Source organism: Mustela nigripes, chromosome 2, assembly GCF_022355385.1.
Source record: "Mustela nigripes isolate SB6536 chromosome 2, MUSNIG.SB6536, whole genome shotgun sequence".
Classification (NCBI taxonomy): domain Eukaryota; kingdom Metazoa; phylum Chordata; class Mammalia; order Carnivora; family Mustelidae; genus Mustela; species Mustela nigripes.
In genome coordinates, this window is record NC_081558.1 from 117,006,829 (window position 1) to 117,019,515 (window position 12,687).

A 12,687-nucleotide genomic window follows, 5' to 3' on the forward strand; every position below is an offset into this window, starting at 1 on the left:
TGTCATCATCTAGCATGAGCCAGCATTTGGGCAACCTAAGTTTGGCTTAGGATCATGCCCATGCTAATATATTTTATACAGAATGACTGCTGGGTAGATCCATATTGATCAAATTGGCCTGTTCCAAATTCATATTTTGCCCTCCTTGATCAAATATCATCAGAATTCATTCCCACAAATGTTGTGCTATTTTATAGAATTTGCTAATTCCTCTTACTCCTTTGATTATAGCTGCTGAACTCCTTCCACTCTGATTTTGCGATCTACTCTTAGGGACCATGTGGAGTTATCAGTGAAAGTGGTTATCAGTAGAAAACACTGCAGGGCTGGACAATGGAAAATGAGCTAATGAGGCTGGAAAGTGTGTTTGTTGACAGCGGGGTGGGGGGGGTAGTTCAGAAGGATTTCAGAACTGGGGACTCTCCAAGCCTCCTACATACTCATAGATTTCTCTGTTTCAGTCATGGGGATCCTACTTTTTTCTCATCTGTGCCATAACTTGAACATAAAATAAGTGGGAAAAAGTAAGTGAGACAGCATTTTCAAAAGTCTGATTTGATTTTCAGGAATCTCATTCTAGAGCTGCAAGCAGGAAGCGATCATTTTATCATGGTCACATGAATACTTCGAGATTCATCCTATTCCTTAAAGACTATAAATATTTGAGCATGCCCATCCCTTGCATGAGATTATCTAATGTCTTTTAAAATAGAGCCCTGACATTTCCCTCTCCCTGGGGTCTAGGGCAGCCACCTTTCCCCAGAACTACATGGCTCTGGACACGCAGTTGCAGACAATACAAGTGCTAACTTGGTTGATTTATTTCACCGCTGAGTATTATGGGCTGCTATTTTCTATCTTGAAATTTGAATGGAAATCTAACTGCCTTCTATCCAATTTGTAACTGGAAAGCAATCCCAATACCACCTCATATCCTTCAGGATCTGCTGCTTGCAACACATTCTCCGAGACTGACAAAGTTAGAGTTCTTCTGTTGTAAGCAATAGATACTAGCTCTGACCAACGTAAGCACTAAGAAGGAATGTCTTGGAAGACCAACAGATGACTCCCAATACTGAAGGATAGGCTTAACTACCAGAAACCAAACGTCCCAATTCACAGTGGCAGCCACTTATAGACCTTCTTTCCAGATGCTGCCACCTATTGAGGTGACAATAATTTCATCCCATCCATGTGTCTCTACTCAGGATCCAGATTTTTGTAGTGGGAAAGGGGCCATTCTAGAAAGAAGGTATGCTGATCAGTGATAAATAAATACATACATAAATACTGCTATAATCATCTTGCAAAATATGCTACAAGGATATGAAATATGCATAAAGCACTTAGCAGACTTCTTGGAATGAGCTAACCATCCTTATTATTTCTATCATTATCCCCAAATCTGACTCCTTCCTTCCTCTCTGTGGGAATGACTGCAAGCTACTTTGGGGAACTACTTTTCCCCATATGTATCTCTAAGTCGGTCTACTCAGTATTCACTGATCACTGCATAAACATTCGTGCTTTTTATTTTTGCTCATGATGAGCCCCAGTTGGAATATTTTCCTTCATTCATTAAATTTCTCTGGATCCCACTTGCCCCGTATTTTTCAGAAACCCTATCACATACATTTACTGCCCATATCACCCATTAGCTACTAAAGTATACATACTCTAAAGTATGTATTTTCTTAATCTTTTGTTTATGTACATCCTAACTAGACTGCAAGTTGCATTAGGCCAGAGGTCATTGTAATATGTTTTTGTGTCCCCAAACCTAAACCTTGCTTCTACATAGAGAAGTTGCTCAAAAAAGTTGGTTTTAAGAAAGTTTATTACTGTGAAAAGATTGCTAATTGATTTCTGACACTGATCTCTCCTTCTCCCTTAGAAAAATAAATCAGTAAATGGGCTTGGGGGAAAACTAAGTGCTCCAACTTTGCATCTCAGTGCCTCTAGTATGTTCTAGACTTTAAGATATAAGTGGAAGGTTAGGGCTTTCTGATGCCTGGCAACTGGATGTAATGCCTGGAGCTCCAGCAGCCATCTTGGAAAATGAAGTGATCCTAAGAACGGAATCCAGGTGTCGCAGAGCGTAAAGATGGAAAGATACTGTGTCTTTAATAGTTTCTTAGAGGCATATACCAGTCCTGGGCTGCCTACTTCTTAATGGTCTTACATAAAAGAAAAATAAAATTTTATCTTTTTTAAGTCACCTTTTTTGAAAGGTGTAGTCAGTGGGGGATGCTCTGTTACAAGTAGCTGAAAACACGTTCTAAATTATACAGCTACTATTAGAAAATATAGATCAACTTTTAAAAAATTCTTATCACTTATTATTTAGTACTAAGTAATTATACTTAATTAAAAGCTCTTATGATCTCTTGACTTGTACAGTAGGCTGAAGAACAACCCCTTAAAGATATTCAAGTTCTAATCCCTAGAATCTATAAATACTATCTTACATGGCAAAAGACTTGTGCTTGACATATGTGATTAAAGTTCCTGAGATGGAAAGATTATATTAGATTATCTGAGTGGGTCCTAAATGTGATCACAAATGTCCTTATAAGACGGGGGCAGAATGGGCTTTGACATACAGAAGAAGAAGAAATGGTGATGTGATGACACAGACAAAGATTGGAGTGGTATGGCTACAAGCCAGTGAACGCAGACAGCTACCAGAAGCTGGAGGAGGCAAGGACAGGCTCTATCCTGGAGCCTCCATAGGAGCAAAGCCCAGGCAACACCTTGACTTCAGCTCAGTGATACTGACTTTGGGCTTGACTTCCAGAACTGTGAAAAAATAGATTGTCATTTTATGCCACTATATTTGTGGTCATTTGTTCCAGCAGCCATAAGAAATTAATACAACTTGAATTTCCTTTCTACTCCTCTTCTAAGAAGGAACAATACTTTCTTCTACACGTTACCTGTTACCTTTTCAACTCCCATCTCCCAGCATCTCATGCCGGATGCAACATAGATGCCCAAAATATAGTTGATAAATGTGTAAGTTCATGCATTTTCCCTTGGCCTACCTAAGATGCAATATTCCACGAACAATATACACATGGTTAATTGTCAACTGCATGACACATAATAACCATCATACTGGAGGAATGCACAAAATAAATTTAAGGGACAGACTTGTTTGGCAAGAATCAAGGATCCAGGAAGTTTATCACTGAAAAGAATAGGACATTGTGGGCAGATTGGAGTAGGGCAAGGACTTTGGGTTTCTTCCTTACAGGCAAGGGAGGGCCAGTGAAAATGGTGGGTAGGAGAGTGACACGAATCTGACCTTTGAGGAAGATGGGGCTGCTTAGGTGGCAGCGGGGACAGCTGCCGGTAGAAAGAACCTGTGGGGGGATACCGGAAGAGGGTATGAAGCAAGAAACGACTGAACCAGGGCGGAGCCAGTGGAAATCATGTTTGAGAGAATTTGCAAAATAAAAATGAAGAGGACATTGATTTGGGACAGTGAAGGCCAGTGACTTATTCCTAGCTATGGCTATCTAGCTGTACTTCCTACCTCTATTGCCTGAGAGAATTAGTTAACACCTCCAGACTGTCTTCAGAAGATTAAAAAAGAAAAGATACTGTCTATGGATGAAAAAAATTATGTAAGAATTGCTCCTTCACTTTTCTTCCTCTCACTTTCATTGCTTCCTCTATTTTTTAAATTTATTATTATTATTATTTATTTTTATCTCAGATATCTCCAAAACCCTCCTGAAAGGATGCCATAACAAAACCCCACTGGGAGAGGGCTCCAAAATACGAGGAAGTCGATGTGCTAATGAAACTTCTAACAGATACACATAGTGTCACCCATTATAAACTGTGTTGTATTATTTTCAGTGTCACATTGACAGCCACATCAAATTAAGTAGTTTGCAAGAACAGCTTAAATATATGAATATTTCTCAAGAGAAGAAGGTGGTAAGGGACAATAAAAGGAGGAGGGGGAGGAGGAAAGGGGAAAGAAAAGAGAGGGAGAGAAACAAGAAAAGAGTAGTAATGTATAGAGCTCCAGCTGCAGCAGAGGCTACGTATGTGTTATGTCATTTAACCCTTGCAAAACCCTACCTTGGATGATTCTTACGTCTTTTTTTCCACCATCATAGTCCTAACAACAGAAACAATATGAAGACACTGAGACGAAACAGGAAGTAAAGTACACAAATCATCCCAAATTTTTGCACTCAGAACTACCGTGGTTTGTAATAGGTGAACTTCTCTCTCTCTCTATCTCTGTATGTCTACAGATTAAAAGGTGGATGGACTGGCTAGTCGGAAACAATTTTTTTTTTAACATGTAAACATGCGATACTTGAAGTTTCTACCTTACAAATTATCTGATTTTTCTACCTGGAAATTTCCCCTACCCCCATTTTATTTTATTTTATTTTATTAATTTTCTAAGTGTAATACAGTGTTATCAACTACAGTCACCTCGTTACACATTGGATCCTCAGTCTTTATTCTTCTTATTGCTGAGAGTATCTTTTTTCCAACCTCTCCCTCTTTCCCTCATTTTTAAGACCTAAATGCTATCACTGACCAGGATATTTTTTAGCATCTATTTTTTCATTATTTCCTAGAACATTGTATGTCCTTTTTATCATTGGCTTAGATTCTTCCTTTATTTCTTAGGAATTTCCCTTCTTGGGGTGCCTGGGTGGCTCAGTCAGTTAAGCATCTGACTTGATTTTGGCTGGGGTCGTGATCTTGGGGTCATGGGATCAGGCCCCGCACTAGGCTTCACGCTCAGTGCGGTCTGCTTGAGATTCTCTCCATCTCTCCATGAATAAAATATTTTTTAAAAGAAATGAAAAGAAATTTCCCTTCTCGCATCCCCATCTCCGGGATTTCAGTGCTTTCTCCTACTTCCCATCTTGTCTTCAACATGACTTGGGCAACAGGTGGCAGAAGCAAATGCAAGGGAAATCCAAGACTCACAGTAAATAAACATCGGGCACACAAGAAAAAGCGTGATTAATGATGACAGTGGAAACAACCAATACAAAAAGACATACCTGGGAGACTCCAGGTACTTAAATTCTCAAACACAGACTATAAAATAACTCCGATTATCATGTTCAAAGAAATGGAAGACAGATTTTTAAATACCAGCAGGAAACAGAGGACTACTTTCTGAAGAAACGTGTTTTGTTGGCATTAATCATCTTTTATTGCAATTCAATGAGGACATCAAACTGTTTAGTAAACAATGTCAAATGCCGAAATCTGGAATGCTGAGCAAAGGTATAAGGTCTGTGCTGAGTGTGAAAGAATAGGTTGAGAATTACAGTGGTGAGAGGAACTGTCACAAAGTCGTATAATCAGGCTGACAACAGACTCGCAGTTGAGAAAATTGATGCTCTCTTATGAGGCCTGTGGGTGTGTGAATAGGCCCAACATGAACAGGAGGACAGCTTTGAAACATGTATCAAAAGCTTGAAAACATACTCTTTGGCTAAAAATCTCCCTTCTGGAAGTTTATTATAAAGAACCAATTAAGAATGCATGGAAAGAGGGACACCTGAGTGGCACAGTTGGTTAAGCATCCAACCCTGCTCAGGTCCTGATGTAGGGGTCATGAGATCGAGCCCCAAGTGGGGCTCTGCACTGAGTGCAGAACCTGCTTAGGATCTCTCCCTCTGTCTCTCCCTGCCTGCTCATGCTCTGTCGCTAAAAAAAAGAAGAAAGAAGAATGCACGGAAAAATTTAATTATGATATTAGAAGCAATACAGATGTCCAAAAATAGGGGATTATTAAATAAGTTATGCACATCCAAGGGAAAGAAGGAGACTGGACACTTAGAACAGATTAAATGAAGGTTAAATGAAAGTCACTTTGCAATGTACCAAAGCTGAGTCCTGTCACTTCCCTGCTGAGACTGATTTGCTTTTATTTATTTATTTTTAATTCCTTTTGAAAAATCTGGTACAACTTTTATTTGATGCAGCCTTAGGCTACTTACTTTATTTAACCTTTTGGGGCCTCAGCTTTCTTATTTATTTAAGAGAGAATAGTCAAATCTACATTGCAACATTATTGTAAGAAATAAATAGGATTAAATAGACAAAGTGTTTAATTAGTGTTTGCTATGTATTGGATTCAATAAGGGGTAGCTACTTCTAATTCATTAAAAAAGAAATGTGAAAAACAGTAACACCATATCACAAGAAGTTGGATATTTGAGGAGAAATCCTCCACCTTAAGTCAATCATTTTATCTTTTTTGTTTCATTTTTAGGAATTTTTCACATTGCAATTATGGTGGACATATACTTACTTTTTAGACATTATTTTTAAAACTTTTCAACTTGGAAGTAATAATAAAGTTGTATAATAGTACAAGGAACATTCACATACTCTTCACCCAGATTATCTGTAATCCTTATGCTTCATTTGCTTGAATTTGCTGTCATTCCTGTGTGTATATAAGGGTGTATACGTGAATGAAATACACACACGTACATACACACACATATAGATACATAGATACACAAATATATTGCATTAGTCCACAAGGGCTGCCAGAACAAAGTACACAGACTGGGGGACTGAAACAGCAAAAATTATTTTCTCACAACTCAGAAGGCCAGCAGTCTATAATCGAGGTGCCAGCAGGTTTGGATTCTCCCGAGGCCTCCCTCCTTGGCGGGAGGATGACCATCATTTCCCTGCATCTTCCCATGATCCTTCCTCTGTACATGTGTGTGTTCTAATCTGCTTCTCTTAGAAGACCAGTCATGTTGGATTAGGGCCTACCAGTGACCTCATTTTAACTGAATTACCTCTTTAAAGACCCTACCTTCAATATAGTCATAGTCTGAGGTATTGGGAGTTAGGACTTCAACATATGAATTGTGGGGGAGACACAGTTCAGCCCATAACACACACACACACACAAACACAGATCTAAAGCTATATAGATACACATACATAATACATATACGTATGTGTATGTATATTCATATCATGTATATATACATAGTTTCCTATTGATATGCATAGACACATATGTATCTATGTATATACACATTGATAAATATAAATGATATTTTTTCTGAACCATTTGAGGTAAGTCACACACATACCACATATATCACCTTCACCCTAAATATTTCTTTCTACCTTTAAATATGTCTATTTCCTAAGAATGGGGATAGTCTCTCATACAACCACAGAGTGTTATCGACTTTTTATATTCACTCTATTGTAATACTTCCACCTGATCCACCTTTCATACTATGATTTTGCCAGTTGATCTGACAATATCCTTTATAACATTTCCTCCTGCTGAAGTACAGTGCAGTATCAAGTATTGCATTTACTTGCATGTCTCTCCATCTGCTTTTTATGTGGAAGATTTCCACAGCCTTACCTTGTGTTTTATGACATTCATAGTTTCATAAATACACTTCAGGATTTTCTTTAAATGAAATACTTTACCATTCTTGTTAGGTTGATCTTTCCTTACAATTAGATTGAATTACATTGAGATTAAACATTTGTGGGTGGCATACTGCTTGGGTCGTGTTCCTCACAGGGCACATCCTTATGTCCCTCAGATCTGATGTTAACTTTTGTGTATGTGATGTCAATTTTGCTCCTCAGGTCAAGATGTTGCCTGACTTCTCCACTGCATAATTACTGTTTAGCAGGCAGTTACTCTTCCATCTTGTTGTTTTCACTTAGCATTATAGAAGATTGAAAAGAGCTGCGCCTGGGTGGCTCAGTCATTAAGCATCGTTAAGCATTTGCCTTCGGCTCAAGTCATGATCCCCAGGTCCTGGAAGCCCGCAGCTGGCTCCCTGCTCAGTGGGAAGTCTGCTTCTCCCACTCCCCTGCTTGTATTCCCTCTCTCGCTGTGTCTCTGTCAAATAAATAAAATTTTAAAATTTTTTTAAAAAATTGAAAAGAAAGATAAAACATCGAAGATTGGCAGAGACTCTACTTTCTCTTCAACATCCATTCTCCAAAATTTTTAGCTGGTTATAATCATGTGACTTGAAACTGATTATAATCACATGACTAAGTCCTGCCCAGCAATGTGGGAACAAAAGTAACATGTGATTTCCAGGCATATGATTTAGAGGGAAAGAATATTTCTGTTACACTTTTCTATTTCCCTCTTCCCATTGGCTGGGATTTAATCATGATAGGTAAGGCTAGATTAGTCATCTTGGACCGTGCAATGGAAGCCGCATGTGTAGAACAGTAGAGCAACAAGTTAGAAGGAGCCTAGCATCCTGGGAATTTCATGGAGGAGAGCCACCATACCAGTTGACACTTCTACAAAGAGAGAGAAGTAAACTTCCTCCGCATTTGTGATATATTTGGGGGTTTTCTAACAGCTTCAGTACCTGTAATTTAACTAACATAGCTGTTTCCCCTCATTGCCACAGTTTTTATAATTGTTAATTGCTTCATAATATTCCATTGTAATATATATAATATACATATTATATAATATTGCTTCATATTTCATCAAGTGATATGTTACTAAATTAACAACTGTTCTCAATATATTAAGTACTTATTGCATATGTTTTTCCACTATTATATATATAACTATATTCTACTATATTATATATATAGCATTATATATAATCTAGCATTACATATAATCTTGCATTATATTTACTATATATATATTAGCTATATATATAGTGCACTATATATAAAATATATAGCAGTATATATAATCCAGCATTATATAATGCTATATATAATCTAGCATTATATATAATATAGCATTATATATGTGTTATAATTCAGAGTTTAGTGTATATAACTTTTTCATTTTTGTGGATTATTTCCTTAAGATAAATTCCTAAATATGTGATTAGGCTTGAATTAGAAAAGAGATCATGGCTCTAAGTAGGTTCTGTTCAAATGCTTTCCAAAAAGAAATTCTGTGGTTGGATTCTGATGTGCAGTACTGAACAACTTTGCTTCTAGATAATTAACTGAATGTGATGCTAAGTGATATGCTTTAGCAATTAATATAGAACTTAAAAAAAATCAAAATGTGAATTAAAGTTAATTATAATTGATATGTTAGAAGATACTTATTTACATATTTTTCAATGTCAATAGTGGTGCCATCTTAATAAAATATGTAAAAATTTATAAAATGTGGACATATGTAGAACTACCATACAATCTAGCAATTCTACTTCTAGGTATTTATCCAAAAAAAAGTGAAAACACTAATTGCATTACTATGCTATCACAGCATCATTTACAATAGCCAAGATATGAAAGCAACCTAAATGTCCATCCATGAGGAATGGATAAAGCAGATGTGACACTTATATATAATGAAATATTACTCAGCCATAAAAAAGGATGAATTCTTGCCATTTAAGACAACACAGACAGACCTAGATGGTATTATGCTAAATGAAGTAAGTCAGACAGAAAAAGAGAAGTACCATGACTTCACTTTTGTGTGGAATCTAAAAAACAAACAGAAACTGACTCATAAATACAGAAAACAAAGTGATGGAAGAGGAAAGGGTGTTGGGTGGTGGACGAAACAGGTGAAAGGGATTAAAAAATACTAATTTATAGTTATAATAAGACACAGGGTTATAATGTACACCATAGGGAATATAGTCAGTAATACTGCAACCACTTTAAATGGTGACAGATGATAGTTAGACTTATTGCAGTGACCATTTCATAATGTATATAAATACTGAATGACTGTTATACACCTATAACTAGTACAATATTGCATGCCAATTATTCTTAAATAAAAAATGATAAAATACAAAACCACTATGATGTGGGCATGTAACTAGAGGATATAATTCATCACTTCATGACTAAGTTATTGCTTTTTCAATTCTCCATTTGATTACATCAAGGAAAGACTCCATTTGGTACTGGCATGTTTTTAACACTAATTTTCTTTTTAAATTCTTCATTTTCAACAAAAAGAGAGCCAGGCCTTAGGCCCACAACTTTGGTTGGGCAACAGAATCTAGGGGGAAGAGAATAGTTATATCTGCGATTACTTCTTAATTATGACAAGGGGCTGATTTCCTATTCATTGTCACGATGTTAACATTTCTTTTTTCAACTTAAAGTTTAAAAAGGTCAATTTAAAGAGAATATTTAGTATATACCATACCTGGAGGCAAAATAGAAAATTAAAATCAAGGACTGAAACTTGAAAAATAGTGATTTAAGGAAAGAGACTGAGCCCAGGAATTTACTGCAAACTCTTTTTTGATCTCCAGCAGAGTATATTTCTTTGTTTCTTTTTTTTTTTCAAAGATTTTATTTATTATTTATTTGACAGACAGCGACATCAATAGGCAGAGAGGCAGGAAGAGAGAGGAAGGGAAGCAGGCTCGCTGCCGAGCAGAGAGCCCGATGTGGGGCTCGATGTAGGGCTCGATGTAGGGCTCGATCCCAGGACCCTGGGATCATGATCTGAGTCGAAGGCAGAGGCTTTAACCCACTGAGCCACCCAGGTGCCTCAAGTGTATTTGTTTTTAATGAGGATAGTCTTTAGGCTTTTTCCATGGTTTGAAAATAGTGTCAAAAACATTACCCATTGGCTCTACTTGTAACTCTACCACTCTTTGAAGTGAAGCGGAGACAATATGGAGTATTTAGTAATTTTTTTGAAATTTCCATCTATAGTTGGCAAAGAGAAGTCTTCATCACCTATTATCTACCAGTGTAGTAGGCACTTTACATACGTTGTCCCAGTAATCTTTACAACACTACTGGGATACGAAGATCATCATTTCTTTTAGAGATAGGGCTCAAAGCAGTGATGGCAATTTCCCAATATAAGATAAAAGGGAAGATTAAAGTTTCTAGTGTAGTGTTGGCACATTAGCAGATACCAAGTAGATGGTAGTCATCATTACTATCCTTGCAATTAGCAAGCTCAGGATTTAGTCTGAGGTCTGCTCAATTCCAGTAAGCCCATGCCTTTTTATAACACCATGCTGGGCTCTGTAGAATCCCAGAAGAAAAAAAAATAAAGATAACTCAAAACAATGTTAAATCCATGTATCATCCACTCACCAGATCTTTACTCAGTGTCTAGTATGGTCCAGATGCTATGAAATGAGCATATAATCATTCCATGTTGCCTTAAGCTAGCTTGGGATCTCACAGGATCCTATAGTGTCATTCTTCCTGTCAAACCCAATGCATGTAACTTCTGCTTTAACATCTACCATTTATTCTGAAGACTAAACTTTTTGGAGGAAAAATGTCTACTGTGATGACCTCTTTATCCCTTGCCTGTGTCATACTAATATATAATAAGCTTAAATATTTGAATTACAAAAGAATTAAATAAAAATCAACATACACAGACACAGACACACACACACACATTAAAATTTCCCTTTAAGAAACACATTCAAACCTAAAAAAAATTCTTATGATCCCAGCTATGTTAAAAGTAGGAAGACTGAATTTCTCAAATTTCTTTATGGATGATGGCATTAAGAGTATTTGCCATACTTTTGATATTTCTATGTTCTGTTTTCTTACATCTGTATTAGTAGAAAGGAGAAAATAAAGAAAAACCTAATAATGCCAGAAAATAACCTGTAAACTCCTAAAAGTGTTAACATAAATATACATACATGTAGCATCATCTACAATTACCATTCTCAAGACCTATCTGCTTCCATTCTCCTTACCCCTCATGTAAACAGAGATTCATGTAACAGATGCTTAGAGACAGCATGCCCTTCCCTCAAATCCTTTGTTAGAATTATGAGGTGGTAATTAGATTGCATAGGGAAACCGAATAAAATCCGAAGTAGTTGGGTGAGGCAGCCCTCTTCTGGCGAAATAAGAAAATGCACCTACTCCAAAGGATCTTGACGGACTGAAAAGGGCACGAAGTGCCTCCAGGGGATGATACTGAAAGATATTTCCTGAAAACAATGGATTTTTTATGCTAAAGGTCATTGTGAAAGCTGAAGTGTAAATATTTATTTCTGTAAATATTGATTACATGTTTAAAATCTCTGAGCTTCAATTTCTTATCCATAAAACATAAGTAATAATACTTCATAAGGTGACTGAAATTACTGTGAAAAAATACGATCATTTAACACAGTGCTCAGCAGACAAACAATGCTTAATAAATGATAGCCATTATTTTAGCTGTTACTCACATTTTACAATCTTGGCAGTAATCATTTTACCTTGTGCAACTTTTCCAGTATTTACAAAAAAAGGACTCTAGGAATCTTAAGAGATTGCATCTAAGAAAACGGGTGCAAGTGTGTATGCATTTAAAAAGCATAATATACTACACTACATCTAAACTAATATAACATTATATGTCTATTATACTTCAGTAAAAATCACTTTAGTGACAGACAAAAGTTTTAAGGCGGAAAGCATGAAAATATTCAACTGAGATTTGTTCACTGAAAAATTGTTTATTAAGATGTTAATGTTTTATATAGTTAGTTCAGTAATTATAGAATTTAAAATTCTGAATCACCTTTGGATAATCTAGACATGTATGTAAACTACTGTATTTCCTGATATTTAACATCATTAGACTTCTCTAACTTTCAATTATCAGACAAAATATTAAACTTTCAAAGTCACATCCTTAGGAGTTCATAAATTCCTATTTGCCCCAGTTTTTTAAATATATGCTAAACC